Source organism: Danio rerio, chromosome 7 (assembly GCF_049306965.1).
Source record: "Danio rerio strain Tuebingen ecotype United States chromosome 7, GRCz12tu, whole genome shotgun sequence".
Lineage (NCBI taxonomy): Eukaryota > Metazoa > Chordata > Actinopteri > Cypriniformes > Danionidae > Danio > Danio rerio.
The window spans coordinates 37,332,501-37,348,334 of NC_133182.1; the positions used below are offsets into that span (position 1 = coordinate 37,332,501).

At 38.2% G+C, this 15,834-nt stretch overlaps 1 protein-coding gene across 30 annotated transcripts in view; it reads left to right on the forward strand.

The window, feature by feature from the left end:
* sall1a (spalt-like transcription factor 1a) overlaps positions 1-15,834 on the forward strand; it is a 411,427-nt gene that overhangs the window by 144,530 nt on the left and 251,063 nt on the right. For 16 of the 30 annotated variants that reach the window (XM_073906597.1, XM_073906587.1, XM_073906611.1 and 13 more), the window contains one exon: positions 6,219-6,397. The exons of 5 other annotated variants lie outside the window; for them this stretch is intronic. The gene's annotated coding sequence lies outside the window, so the exon portion shown is untranslated. Of the gene's footprint in view, positions 1-6,193; positions 6,398-15,834 lie in introns of all 30 variants that reach the window. 9 more of the 30 variants (XM_073906599.1, XM_073906613.1, XM_073906601.1 and 6 more) reach the window with 2 other exon arrangements.

Here is a 15,834-nt window from a genome sequence, read left to right on the forward strand (position 1 = left end):
AATGAAGACTCCTGGCTGAGGAATTACAAGCCTGATTCTAGGTGAGAGATATGGCTTTATTTCGTCTAGCAGCAAAACAATGACTTATCCATAGCTGCAGGGACGGCCATTCCTCACGCGGTGACATCATCATCCATCATCAGAATTCGGCAACTCTCGATGTGGAGCGGCGAAAAACTCCATCACGATTCCGAGACATCTGAGTCCCACTGTACTCATCTGCACAGCCCTAATGCAGCCTGCTATTAATGAAAAAATAACATATCAAAGAATACAAATGAGTGCTGGAGGACTGCAAGTGCTTCAGAAATGGAGAGATAATTAGACTGTCCGCCGCAGATTGATGGATGCGCCGTAATTGCCTTTGTGTTATTATTTCAGGTCCAGACAAAAAGAAAACGTACTTCTCTTGTCTGCCCACTGTTGAAATTCATTAATCTCATTAATGTGTGGAATTAATATCATTTTATCAGACATTCCAGAACTGCTGGATTTGTGTGCGGCTGCGCAGACCACGGACTGATCCATCACAGAGCGGCTGCTCATCTGTGTTTGTGTGGCCGCATGATTGTATGAATGATTTGGCGTGTTTATTTGGTTTGGCAGCTCGGAGCTGGTTTGTTAGCAGGTGAGCAGTTTGTTTTTAGATCTATATTAGTACATTTGGTAGTTTTTGTTTATTGTTTCTTGTTAATTCATCATGGCCTGCATTGAGAGTGATTACGTCTGTCTAGGAGAACACCTGCTGTAAATACACCCGTTTGGCATCCGTGCTGTACGTTTTGGCCTGTGCAGGTGTTGTGTCAACTGGCTTTCTAGTGTAACCTGTGTTTGTTATACACTGTCTTTTGTGCTAATTTTGGCCTAGTCTGTTTTGATTGGTCTGCTACTTATACTGTTTGTTGACGAAAACAATAACTAAAAAAAGTTCATTACTAATCTGAATTTCATCCCAGAGGCTTCCCTAGAACTCAGGATAGTAGCAGCAGTGTTGACTGTCTCACATCAGTTTGGGCTAAAACATTCAACTTGAGCAGAAGTTTGTGACCAATAGCCACAATAGTGACCAATCATACTTTTCTGTTATAAACATAAATGGCCAATCAGATGCATTTAGATAATTTACAACTGTAAAGATCTGTTCAGTGTACACACATTGTATACTCTTACGAATTCTCTCACATCATAAAAAATGATGTGCTCATATGATGAACTATAACTATAATTAAAAAAACAACAACTATTTTTTTTAAGGCAAGGCAAGTTTATTTATATAGCACATTTCATACACAGTAGCAATTCAAAATGCTTTACATAAAAAGGAATTAATGAGACAAGTATAAAAAAATAATATAAAAACAGATTACAAATGTGTTAAAACAGGTGTTAAAAGAATAAAAAAGAAAAGAAAGTCATAATAGTGTGATCTGTTGGACATAGAACAGTGCTCATTCAGTAAAGGCACAGCTAAGCAGATGTGTTTTCAGTCTTGATTTGAATGTACCTGATGTTGGAGCACATCTGATCATTTCTGGAAGCTGATTCGAGCAGCAGGGGGCATAGTAGCTGAGGGCCGATTCACCCTGCTGTGACTGAACTCTTGTAGTTTCTAGTTTATTTGATCCTAAAGATCTGAGTGATCTGTTAGGTTTGCATTCAGTGAGCATATCTTTAATGTATTGAGGTTCCAGGCCATTTAGTTATTTTTTAGACAAGTAGTAATAATACTAAATAAAAATATATTCTAAATGTAACTAGGAGCCAGTGTAAAGGCCGGAAGACAGGTGTGATGTGCTCTGATTATCTGCTTCTGGTTGCAGTTTTCTGGATGAGCTGCAGATGTCTGACTGTCTTTTCGGGAAGGCCAGTGAGGAGTCCGTTACAGTAATCCACCCTGCTGGTGATAAAAGCATGAAAAGCATGAAGTCCTCACTGGAAACAAAGCATCTAATTCTTGCAATGTTACTCACAGCCCTGCTCCTCAATATCAGTTTCAAAGCAGTAGACCAGTAGACCAGTTCCGAGGGCTTAAAAATCAGAAGTTGTGAAAAAAATCCCACATTCTGCTTGATTGGCCCCACAGTAAATACACATTTTATTATTATAATTTCATAACAATATTGCACTCACAGACATGATTTTATATTACACTGTGCAATAAATTAACATTGGAGAAAAAGAATAGTATAGCTTATAGACATTTCTGTCCCATTTTATATTAAGTGACCATAACTAATATGTACTTGCACTGAAATAAATAATTTGGTAAAATATAATTATTGTGTAAATGCATGTTTTTACATTGTACTTATGCTTGATTAAATACCTGCATATAGGCCTGTCACAATAGTCAATATATCGACTTATTGCACAACACGTGGGCATGTCTTCAATCATTTTTGGGGGTATATATATCGGCAATACATAAAAACAGTTCTAGCCACATTTTGTTTTCATGCGGGTACCTGATGATTGAAAATAGATGATACTTATTTCCTTGCTCTTTTTACAATGGACATTTTTGTCAACATCTATTATTAATATCAGTTTGTTTAGGATATACATTTCACAATCTGATTCCAAGGTCTAATTATACAATTGTTAAAATTAAATTAAATATTCTTAAGAATAAAATATTATGTCTTCTTTGTAAAAGTGTACTTGCATTACAACACTATTGTAGTGTCAATATGGTCTTAAAATAACAATGACATTGTTTATCGCAATACATTTTGATGTTATATATTGTACCACAAAAAAATAGATATCATGACAGACCTACCTGCATGTATTTACATTTATAATTACACTGTTGATCCATTTCTTCACCTTAACCCACCCTTAAATCTACCTATAGCATTAAACCTGTCCTTAACCCTACCCATATGTCACCGCAATAGTACCAGAAGTGTTCTGCAATACGTTTATTTATTTGTATTTATCTTTTAATGTCACTACATATAAAGACACTGAATATAAAGTGAGACTGACATTTTGTGTAAAAAGTGGTTGCATTTTGTGTTAGTAATAATCATAGTGTAGGCCACAATAAGAGCAACTAATGGTAGATTGAGTACTTTGAGTTTCTGTGTTTTGATATAGTTATATTATAGTTACCATAAATATAATACACACAACCGTTTCTGCTGCATTTTGCACTGAAATTTAGCCATAAGGGCTGTACGGTGGTGCAGTGGGTAGCATGTTCGCCTCAGAGCAAGAAGGTCACTGGTTTGAGCCTCAGCTGGGTCAGATGGCATTTCTGTGTGGAGTTTGCATGTTCTCCCTATGTTGGCGTGGGTTTCCACCGGGTGCTACGGTTTCCTCCACAAGTCAAAAGACATGTGGTATTGGTGAATTGGGTAGGCTAAATTGTCTGTAGTGTATGTGTGTGAATGAATGTGTATGGATGTTTCCCAGTGATGTCAGCTGGATAGGGCATCCACTGCATAAAACATATGTTGGATAAGTTGGCGGTTCATTCTGCTGAGGTGACCCAGATTAATAAAGGGACTGAGCCAAAGTTTCTTGAGTATATTAGGAATGGCCAACAATATATAGTATTAGTCCAAACTATTGATTTTTCTTTTATTCCTAAAAAGTAAACATCTTGTTCCATAAAGACATTTTGTAAATGTCCTACTGTAATTATATCAAAACTTCATTTTGGTTAGTAATATGCATTAGTAAGAAATTAATTTAAACTATTTTAAAGGTGATTTTTCTTAATGTTAAAATTTTTTTTCTCCAGATTTGAGATGTTCAAATACTTCTATTTTGGCCAAATACTGTCCTATGCCGACAAACTTTACATCACCAGATCTTTATTCAGCATCTTATTTGATTTACAGTATACTGTTCTGTGAATCTCAGTACAAAAAAAAAAAAACATAAAACAAAACAAAAAACAAAAAACAAACGTACTCTTAATACTGGATGTTCTAAGGTCACACATGTACAGATGCTTTGATCGTGTTTTTTTATGCATTTAATAAGGAATTTAATTTTTTGTGTTATGCATCGTTGAACTTGCCACGGAATTCTCCTCATTGTAGATGGTCTGGTTGATTTCTTTATCCATATGAGTGGATGTGCTGTCTGTTTCTCATTGCTCTTCTGCTGGAGAAACACAGGGTGCTGGACGAGCTCTATCGCAGAGACATGGGCTGATTGAGTGCTGTGACTGCAGGCCATATCTAGCATGTCAGCGGTCACAGTGGCTCCTGTGATTTAGAGCGGAGGAGCATGTCAGGTGAAGGGGGATTGTGCCGTGTGTGGTGTCAAACAGGCCTTGGGTTGTAAGTTATTTCAGGGTTAGCAGAGGTGTGGCACGGAATAAATAAGTCTCTATTTATCCATCCTGTCAGTGGCATCTTAAGTCATTAATTATCAATTAAAATAAATAATGCACTGCAGATTTTATTCTAGCAGTATTTTATTTTCTGTAAATGATCAATGCTAAAATAAGGTGTATTTTGTGTGGACTCTGTTGTGATAGTGTTGCGTATTGTTTGAAAGCAGACCCAGATTGGAAAGTGGAGAGGCTGTTGTGTGCAGTGTAAAAATGATACTCAGATCAATCAAATAATTTGAAAAAAGTATACGTAATATATACAGTTGAAGTCAGAATTATTAAACTACCTGAATTATTATCCCCACTGTTTATTTTTATCCCATTTTCTGTTTAACGCAGAGCACATTTTTTCAACACATTTCTATACATAAGTTTTAATAACTCATTTCTAAAAACTGATTTATTTTATCTTTGCTATGATGACAGTAAATAATAATTTACTATATATTTTTCTAGACACTTTTATATAGCTTTAAGTGACATTTAAAGGTTTAACTAGGTTAATTAGGTTAACTAGGCAGGTTAAGGTAATTAGGCAAATTACTGTATAGCAATGGTTTGTTCTGTAGACTATCGAAAAAAAAAGCTTAAAGGGGCTAATAATTTTGACCTTAAAATGTTTTTTAAAAATTAAAAGCTTTTATTCTAGCTGAACTAAAACAAATAAGACTTTCTCCAGAAGACAAAATATTATCATATATATTTGAATATTTCCTTGCTCTGTTAAACATCACTTGGGAAATATTTAAAAAAGAAACAAATTTAAGGGGGGTTTAATAATTCTGATTTTACTGTTTTGACTGTGTATCTTGGTCCTAATTTTGCCAAGGCATTGTTAATATGAACTGTATAAATAAATTTTAAACTATAATAAAAAAAACTTTGGCAAATTATTAGAAAGATTAATATTTTTTATTGTTATGGTTTAATATTTATTTATAGAATTTATATTAACAATGTCTTGGCAAAATTAGGCCCATTAATATATTTTCGATAAAGATTCTCTAATTTCAGAAATAAATAAAACATTATTGTCAAAAAAAAACAATGATAATATATTTTAATAACTGCTTTCTCATTGTATGCAGTTTAAAATTAAATTATTACTCCAGTCATTATTGGTTTTATTACTGTTACAATAATAATATTAATGATAATAAAAATAATAGTTATTATTTTTGAAAGATCATGTGACTGAAGACTGGAGTAATGAATGTGAAAAAGAATCTTTAAAATCACAGAATCAAATTATTAAATCAAAGTATAAACTACTTTTAAACAGTTGTTTTATAGTGCAATAACATCTCACAATTTTACAACGTGTACTGTATTTGTGATTAAATAAATGCAGCCTTGGTTAAGTGTTTTTAATCTGAAATTTTCATCTAAAATTAGCATTTTCTCAGGCTCCTGTGTGTACTTTAAGTAATTCCACTTTTATGGCAAAGATTAGGTTCTTTTCATGTCCTTTAAAATAAAAAATCAACCATAAAGCATAGGTGTCTGAGAAAAATGCTCATTTAAAGGAAAAAGTCAGATAGCACTTAAAGGTTTTTGCATCTGAACTGTGTCTATATACAAATACACACTGTGACAAAAGTGAATATAAGAATATAAAATGAATATGAAATGTAAGATACATTGAGCCCATATAAACCATCTAATCTAACAAGTGCTTACAACATTATTAGTTGTAATTCAAAGCCTTGGAAACTGAGAGTGCTTTGTAATTTTTTTAAAACTAATTTCATGCTTTAGCTATTCATTATCTTAATTAACCCATGCAAATTAACCCATGTTGTCTTCATTGCTATGAACACCTCATTTTAATTGTAACAGTGTCATTCAACATTTTTCTCTTCAGCTAATGGGGACATGATGGAGGACAGGGTGCCATGGCGATGTCATACCTCATCCTTGGACAGGTGTTTCAGTTTGCGAATGAGAGGAAATGGGATCTTTACACCCAATTTGAAGTGAAGTGAGTGTGCATTTACATGGAGGATATCCCGTGACCCCAGCGTAATGACTTGCAGACTACAGGTGGGCTCAGTTCTGAATGGCACTGATGTGTCATATAAACACACTCGATCACACTTTTCTACTCTGCTACAGGCTCTGTTCATCTCTTAATACTACTGATCTGTCAACAATGAAAATCAGTTTACTGAATTTTTGAAAAATGAAAAATTGCCTCACAAATACAGTATATTTCTTTTGGGTATGCTTTAACATGCAGCTGTATGATGTGGATGTCAGTTGGATTGAAAAAACTAAGTGGTTTTGTGGAGTTTAGTTGTGAAAGACATGATAAGCAGTCACTTTATATGACTTTAAATCGGTTACTTTTGGCACTACTAAGATTTGCGCGTTTGTGTGTAATGTATGAACAAGATTATGGTATACAACTTGTCATGTTTGGAATGAAGAGCATGCGTCACAAGTGGGGCTTTGCTATCAGTTGCTTGTGTTTAGGGCTGCTGTTAACCTCTGTCAGCTTCAAAATAAATGTTTAAAAATAGCTGTAGTGTGATCGCCAAGCAAAACAAATTTCCTGTTGAGCATGTTGGCTGCAAAAGAGAGAAAATGGACATGTTCAATAGTTTTGGGTCAGATTGTTTATTCATAGAATAATGTCTCCCATCAGTGCTCAGCCAAAGTTAATCGCATCCAACATAAAAGTTTGTTTTGACATGAATTAAGTGCGTGAACGGTGTATATTTATTATGTCTATATAAATACCTACAGGCATGCGTATGTTTGAGAATTAATTAATGTTTATTAATTAATAAAATTAATTAATTTATATTTAGATAGGAAATATATGTGTATGATACAAATTAAATATAAATGTAAATATTTATTTAACAAAATTGATTTGTATACTTTTGTTTCCAGTGATTAAGGGTGGGTTATATGTGTTTGTGTCACATATGAGCAATTCCAGCTTTATGGATGTGACATTTGCAGTAAAATCCCAAAACATAAATTGACAGAGGAAGTATATGTTAACATTATATTGAAACATCTCTTTATATTATTCAAAACAACTAGCCACAGAGTTGTGGGAGCAAAAAAAATGTCAATCTGTAACCATTTTTTTATTTTAAATGAAGAAAATAAACATGTGTTATGGATGGGACAAAAAAGTCTGCAAGTTTACAGTAAACAACATACTTTGAAGAAATTCTGCGAATTGAACTGCACAACCCAAAAGAAATAATGCTAATCAAAAGGATAAAAGTTGGCTCACTATAGAACAAAAATGATTGATTTTATTTTGTTACATATTTGCATTTATGAGGAAAAAGCTTCACTATGGATGTACTGTAACATCTCTCTGTTATGTATGTGACAGATGTGAAATTTCCACTTGTGTGACTTTAGTAAATCAAATATAATTGTTTAAAAACACTGACAGATACATTTTTGAGTATTTTTAAAGCATCGTAAAATACAAGATATAATACACAAATACACAAAAAATACACAACAAAATGCAGAAACGGTTTTGCTATTTTTTTCATGGCAAGGTTGAAATTTGCATGGAATTGCTCATACACCTGATAAATATGTGTAGTAAAAAATATCAAGTCAAAACAAACTTTTTTTTTATTTGAATGCTATTATTTGCGATCAATTCTTTCCTGCACTAATTATAATTAATTGTAAGATGATGATAAGTCGTGTTAACTATTCATGAGATGAGAAAAGCTGTAAAATTAATCCTTTAGAAGTTCTTATAACAATTTCTTCTCTATTTTTCTTTCTATTATTTCTATTAGCGTCCAAAGGTGTCAGAGAGGTGGTAAAAAGGTGTTTCAGAAAGAACTATTATCATTTAGTCAGTAATATGTGCTCTTTACTTTTTAAGTCCCCATGAATGCACTAATGCACACCCTTTGAACCACATACACACATAAATGTGTGTCTTTTATGAGGTACTTCCCCAGTAACAGTCTGTATTCCTTTATTTTCTGAACACCTACTGATCCAAATCTTTTGAACAGTAGTACGCATTTTGGCAACACATAGCTTTAATATTTACTCTTGCTCAGACACTGTGATTGCTGCCAGTGTTACATCAGTGTCTCAATCAACATGTTTGTGTAAATTGCAGCCCATTAAATGTAGCCCACATGCTGCGACAAGTGTGAGATCATGCTGTCATCACTAACTGTATCAGTTCTACAGTACATGAGGCTACTGTAAGTTTTTCCCGCTCTTTCTTCTCCCACCCCCCTTTCTTTCTGTGTCGGTCTCCATCCCTCATCCTCAGGCATATGTTGGCCATGTGAGGTGTAGTTTGGCAGGCGTGGCAGAGGCTTGTGGTATTCCTGCGCTGTGACTACAAAAGGGAAACATGGCAGGCAGTGTAAGCCAGCACTGAAAACAGCTGTTCACGCATCCTTTCTCCTTTTAATGACACTTCCGCGGCTGCCCACGGGCAGCTCCAGCTCTGAGTACAACAGCTACTTTTTTTCCCTAAGTAAAAACGCTGTCTGTGTTTAATTGTTGGCAGATTTTTTTTCTCCTCTCCCTCTTATACTGCTGTGTACTCCCTTTCTCTCTCTCCCAGCCATAGCGATTGTTAAGGGTGTTTTTTAGAGACGAATGCAGCTTTAAGATCTTCAACAATGTGTTTGAACCCTGAACAATACTGGGATCCAGAGTGCTGCATTTTTCTCACATCCTTACAGCTTTGTGGAATCTGTCTGCCACATTTTACAATTAAAGGGTTAGTTCACCAAAAAAAATAAAAATAATGAAAATTAAGTCATCATTTACTCAAATTAGTGTTGTTCTAGTATTGAAAGGAATTCTTTTTTTGGTCCAAAAAAGAGAGAGGGAAAAACACTTATCAAAAAATGCTAAATCACAGAATGGTCAAATGTGAACGTTCCCTTTAAACTATTTTGAACAGTTCACACTTAACTGATAATTGATACTAAAGCATACTTGGCATGCTGTCCCGGGAGAGAGCACTGAGCTCAGAATATCATTGAGCCTGGGGCTCCCTCCCGTTTGAAAGGTGAGAGGGGAGTTTGAGCTTTGGTAGGTTTCGAGATATCCCCTGCTTGTGAATGTGCTGAAATTTAGCTGGCTAAGATGCCACTTTGGAATAGTCAATTTACTTATGGTGTATGTCTTTGGACGGTGGGAGGAAACCGGGAAACGTGTGGAAAACCCACGTGAGCATGTGGAGAACATGCAGACTTTGCCCAGAAATGCCAAAGGGGCTGCTGAGGGGCTAAACCAGCGGTGTTCTTGCTATGAGGCGACAGTGATAACCACTGGGCCACCATGCCGCCTTATCAGGAGAAGGTAGGAGTAGGGGTGGAAGGGGGGATTGTACAAGATGAAGATGACTGAAGTGGGAAAACTCTGGTTATTTACAGTGTCTCAGTATTCATCTGATTGGTGCAATATACGAAGCTGATGCGGTACCAGCCGTGTTCAATTATTAGCAAGTGATCCTCTTGAAATTAGTTTATAAATAAACTGCACAAAGTAAATGAATACACTGAGCTCATGGATGTATTAGATGCTTGTACTACACTCATTTCAAAATTTAATTCTTTGCTAAACTGTACCTAATTTGTTGACGTTAAATCACAAAGAATGTTTTTGATTGATGCAGGTGAGGTTAGGGAAGTCAGTTTTTTTTTGTTTAAGTAGTAGTTTGAAAAAATGAAAATTTAATGTTAAATAACGCACCCTCAGCTCATCTAAAGTACAAGCGCTTCATTAAAACATGACACTAGTTTTAAAAACGTTTTAACTGAAGTCGTGGTCCTTGTTGATTTACGAAATGCAAATTAAGATGGAGTCAGAAGCACTCTTCATTTGCCACAAACCTGCTTGTATTTCTTTTTTCAGTTTAACACAGGTTAGTTTAAAAAAGTATTGGAAACCTGTAACCATTTGCTTTTATAGTATTGCTTTTCCTTCTCTGGAAGTCAATGGTTACAGGTTATTGACATTTGTCAAAATATCCTCTTTTGTGTTTAACGGAAAATAGAAACTCATAAGGGTTTGGGACCACTCGAGAGTGAGGAAATAGTGAAGAAATTTTCATTTTTTGGTGAACTGTCAATTAAAGGGATGGCAACGAGTCAGCGGGGTTAGTTAATTTTACTACTGAAATGTACTGCAGTATAATATAGGTAAAAAGTAATTTTATTGTATGAAATGACTTATCAAAATGTTGGTACATGGTTGTTAAAACCCCTTAATGTTTCTTTACAATGTGTCCAGGTATGTGTAAATTGGTATTGTATTTTTTGCATCATTCAGTTCTTTGCCTTGTCTGTTTTTCAGTTTAGCCTTCAGTCTGGGGTTTTAAAGTTGCAGCATTGCAGTCCTCTCTGTCTGTATTTGACATCCTGTCCACTTGGACATCAATAGATGTTGTTGACTAAGGAAAAAATGTTGAGCTGTTTGACATCCAGCATTTTGGATCTGTCGGCGCTGTTGTTTTGAGGCAGCACCACCTCAGACGATGAGTTTGTGTGAGCTGAAGAGAGAGAGGAGTTGTCTTCAGGGACCGAATCATATGAATGTCAAATCTGTCATCCAACCTTTAATTGGAGGTCATTAATCATACAGAACGTCTTGCAGTGAACTGGCCTGTGTTCGGACTCCTGAAGCTTTGTCCTGGCCTTGCTTTCTATGCAAATTTGAAACTTTCAAATTTAATAATCATCTCAGAGAGATTAGAGAATGATTAATGCACATTTATGTTCCATGTCAATTTTTGAATTGACGTCAGTAATTGACTTACTATCTTTACAGCTGCACCTAAAGTCAAAGATCCTGTTCAGAGCTTGTAGATACCAGCAATTACCCCCCGTGATGAACACAGTTGTGTTAAAGGTGAAATGTTCTAAAATGTGCTCTTTAAAAGCATTATGCATTGCATTAACACGTGTAGTAAAGCCTTTTAGTTCAGTGGTATAAATTTCAGAGTTCAGGCCAATATCATGACCCTCAACTCAGCACAATAGATCCTTTGAGCAGATAATCCATAGGGGCTGATTTGTGAGTCATCGTGGGGTGAATTAAACCCAATCATGTCCAAATTAATCATTTCTGCACTTCCACAATAAACCACTGGACTCAGATTGACTTCAGCGTTCCAGTCTTGCATTTTTCATTGAAGGTATATTACCCCTTCAATTTTTTGTTTACACCAACATTAAAAATCTTTCATCATTCTGACCCTCCATTGAATGTTGAGTCCCTTAAAACTCTCATGGTTCAAGATGTTTAAATGTTTTTAAATAGATTTGAACTCTGTGGTTTAATCTGAATCTGCTAAATAGAAATTATTATTTGATCACAGACAGAAAATATTTTGAAGAAATTTGTAAACCTTGGCTTTTTATAGTAATTGTTTTTTTCACTATAGAAGTCAATGGTTGCAGGATTTCAGCTTTCTTCGGAATGTCTTCTTTTTGTGTTCATAGAAATTCATAAAAGTTTGGAACCACTTTTGGGGGGGGGGGTGGTAATTTTGATTAAATTATTTTTTATTTCTATAGCACTTTTTTATGTAAATTGTGTCAAAGCAGCTTGACATAGAAGTTCTTCTAGATTGAAACTGTGTCAGTCCAGTTTTTAGAGTTGAAATTCAGTTTAGTGTAGTTTAATTTTCACTGCTGAGAGTCTAAACACTGTAGAGCAAATGCATTGATGTGCAGCTACACAAGTCCCAAACCAAGCAAACCAGTGGCGAGGAAATAATTCCACCAATTTACATTAAATGTCTACAATGTTGTGAGTACATTTTTGTTTTTGGGTGAACTACCCTATTAAGAATGTATAATTTAAATGTGTTTTGATCAAGCATATCAGAAAATGAAAGAAATGAATTTATTAGTAGCTCCAGCTGCGCTCACTCAGTGAATGGTAAAGTAACACCACCGCTCAATTTCACAGTGTAATGTTTGGAATGTTATTATAAAAAAAAGCCATCAATCATATTCAAGTCCACTCTTCTCACCCTCTCACCTGACTAAGTGTCCCCTCTGTGCAGCCATAAGATTTTGGAAATTAAAAAATTTGAAACAACATTCCCTCAATGACTTCTTTTTCTGCACTGCTTTGATTTGACGTTACCTAGTTGGAATGTTGGAATATTATGGTTATGAATACCTGCTCTTATTACAAGCTGAGAGAGTTACTAATGTGCAAAGCTCGGGCCTTGTCTCTCTTTCGGTGGTCAGCCAAGGGTCAGCTCTCATGATGCCTGAACAGAAACCTGCCCATTATTTGTATTCAATTAACGTTATGAACTGCGCAAATAAAAATCTGATGCCATTTATTGAATAAACACAAATGCAGTTAGTTCCAGTTTCAATACTTCTCTGTTAAGCCGTGTGAATGACAAACCAGTGCAGAAAATACAAGTTCAACATTCATTCATTTTCTTTTCTGCATAGTCCTTTTATTTATCTGGGTTCGCCACAGTGGAACGAACCGCCAACTTATCCAGCATGTTTTACACAGCAGATGCCCTTCCTGTCAGGAAACAGAACGGACACAAGTGCAGGTCTCTTTCAGAATTTATTAGTGACAAAAATGACCCTATTGGGCTTAAGCACAGGGAGAAAAATTCTAATCAAAAATTTATAAAAATAAAAAGTTCAACAAAAACTGCTCCGAAGAGGATATAATTATTACTGGGATCTTTAAAGGGACTCAGGCAAATAAAATTAACAAAATGAAACGAAAACAAACTTCAAGGTTGTTCAGAAGAAAGAGCTAAAAAAAAACTGTCAACAGAAACCGCTCCGTAGAAGGGACAAAATGTCTTTCAGGGTGTAATTTCAAGTTCACTCGGCAGGGGGCGATACAGCGGTATACTGGATCCGGCGGGCGGCAGAGCCGAGAGGGAGAAGAAGAGTGGAGCAGGTGACGGGAGGGAATATTGAAGCCGGGGATCGGAGACAATCGGCCAACCACGGCGGATAAACAAAACAGAAACAGGTCCTGCAGATGACAGAGAGGGGTCAAAAAATGAAGAAATAAAATAAAAGGAAAAACCAACCAGAAGACGGGCTCGAGACAACAGGAACTGACTGGACTGGACTAGTGAAACAGTGCACGCTGACCACAACCAAACGACAACGATCTGACAAATGACAACATGAGGAGAGCGCTTTAAATAGAGGGGAAATTACGGGAAGACAGGTGAGTGAAATTGGTTTAATTGAATAATAGGGATGAGTGGGAAGATGGGAGGAGATGTGTCAAAGCAAGTATGTAATGAGAGAGCGATCAAAACACCACACGTGCTGAAATACATGTAAACAAGTGCAAAACACAAACGAACCCAGGTGATCAGACAGAGGACCTGACAGTACCCCCCCCTCCATGGTCGCCACCGGGCGTACCCTGGGGGGGCTCACCTCGTCTCCGACGGAAGTCCGCAATCAGCGTCCGGTCCAGAATGTCCCGGGCTGGGACCCAACTCCTCTCCTCTGGTCCATAGCCCTCCCAGTCCACCAGGTATTGAACGCCCCTACCCCTTCGTCTGACCTCCAGTAACCTCCTGACAGTGTAAACTGGAGAACCATCCACTAGACGGGGAGGGGGAGGGGTAGGAATAGAGGGAACAAGGGGGGAGGAAAACACAGGTTTAACCCTAGAGACATGAAAAACTGGGTGTACCCGACCAAGCGTATGAGGTAGCTTGAGCTGAACAGCCACAGGACTCAGCACTTTAGTGATCCGGTATGGCCCAATGAACCTGGGTGCCAGCTTGCGTGAGGCTACCCTGAGAGGCAGGTCCTTGGTGGAAAGCCATACCCGTTGACCACAAACATAGTGGGGAGCTGGAGTCCGATGACGATCAGCCGCTGCTTTGGTCCGTCTCCTAGCCTGGGCCAAGGCTTCCTTAGCTTTCCTCCAGGTGCGACGACACCGTTGAACAAAAGCCAAGGCAGACGGGACCGCAGCTTCGGGTTCCTGTGAGGGGAACAGAGGAGGTTGATAGCCAAGACAGCATTGAAATGGCGACATACCCGTAGCAGAAACTGGTAGAGTATTATGGGCATACTCGACCCAGGATAGTTGTTGGCACCAGGAGCTAGGATTATTGGATGTCAGACAGCGGAGAGTACGTTCCAAATCCTGGTTTGCCCGCTCAGACTGCCCGTTGGTCTGGGGATGGAATCCTGAAGACAGACTCGTAGAGGCCCCGATCTGTCGGCAAAATTCCTTCCAAAACCTGGAGACGAATTGGGGGCCCCTATCGGAGACCACATCTACCGGAAGACCATGAATCCGGAACACGTGATCAACCACCACCTGAGCAGTCTCCTTGGCAGAGGGGAGTTTTGGGAGAGGAATGAAATGAGCCGCTTTAGAGAAGCGGTCCACCACCGTGAGAATGACGGTGTTGCCCTTCGATTCAGGTAGGCCAGTGACAAAGTCAAGGGCTAAGTGTGACCAGGGACGGGAAGGGATGGGTAAGGGGCGGAGCAGACCAACAGGAGGGGAATTGGCACTCTTGTTTTGGGCACAAATAGGGCAGGCAAACACAAACCGCCTGACATCCTTGGCCATGGAGGGCCACCAAAATCTTTGACGGATAGTAGCCAGAGATCTCCTGACTCCTGGGTGACAGGCCAGCCTGGATGAGTGACCCCACTGGATAACTTTGGAGCGCAGTGACTGGGGAACAAATAGTTTGCCCGCTGGAGTCCCTCTAGGTATCTGACACTCTCGTACAGCACCCAGAACCTCTCTCTCGATGTCCCAAGAGAGGGAAGCCACCACCACGCCCCTGGGCAGGATGGTGTCAGTTGAAACCTCCCTCTCCGGGGCACTGAACATGCGAGAGAGAGAGTCGGGCTTGGTGTTCTTTGACCCTGGTCTGTACGAGAGTGTAAAGTTGAATCGACTAAAATAAAGGGACCAGCGGGCCTGTCTAGAACTAAGCCTTTTGGCCGTGCTAATATATTCTAAATTCTTGTGGTCTGTCCAGACCACAAAAGGTTGCACTGCACCCTCTAACCAGTGACGCCACTCACCCAGGGCCAGTCTGACTGCCAACAATTCCCGATTACCAATGTCATAATTCCGTTCTGTGGGGCTCAGGCGGTGGGAGAAGAAGGCACAGGGATGCACCTTCTCATCCCGTTGAGACCGTTGTGACAGAACTGCGCCTACTCCGACATCAGAAGCATCCACCTCAACAATAAACTGTCGTTTCGGATCTGGAATAGACAAGACAGGAGCAGAGATAAAACGGGACTTTAAATTATCAAAGGCCTCCTGTGCCTTGCTACCCCAAATGAACGGTACCTTAGGAGAGGTGAGCACTGTTAAGGGTGCAGCAATCTGGCTGAAGTTCCGGATGAATCGCCGATAAAAGTTGGCAAATCCCAGGAACCGCTGCAGTGCCTTACGAGAGTCTGGAGTTGGCCACTCGGCAACAGCTCTTACCTTAGAGGGGTCAGCTTTGATCTCAC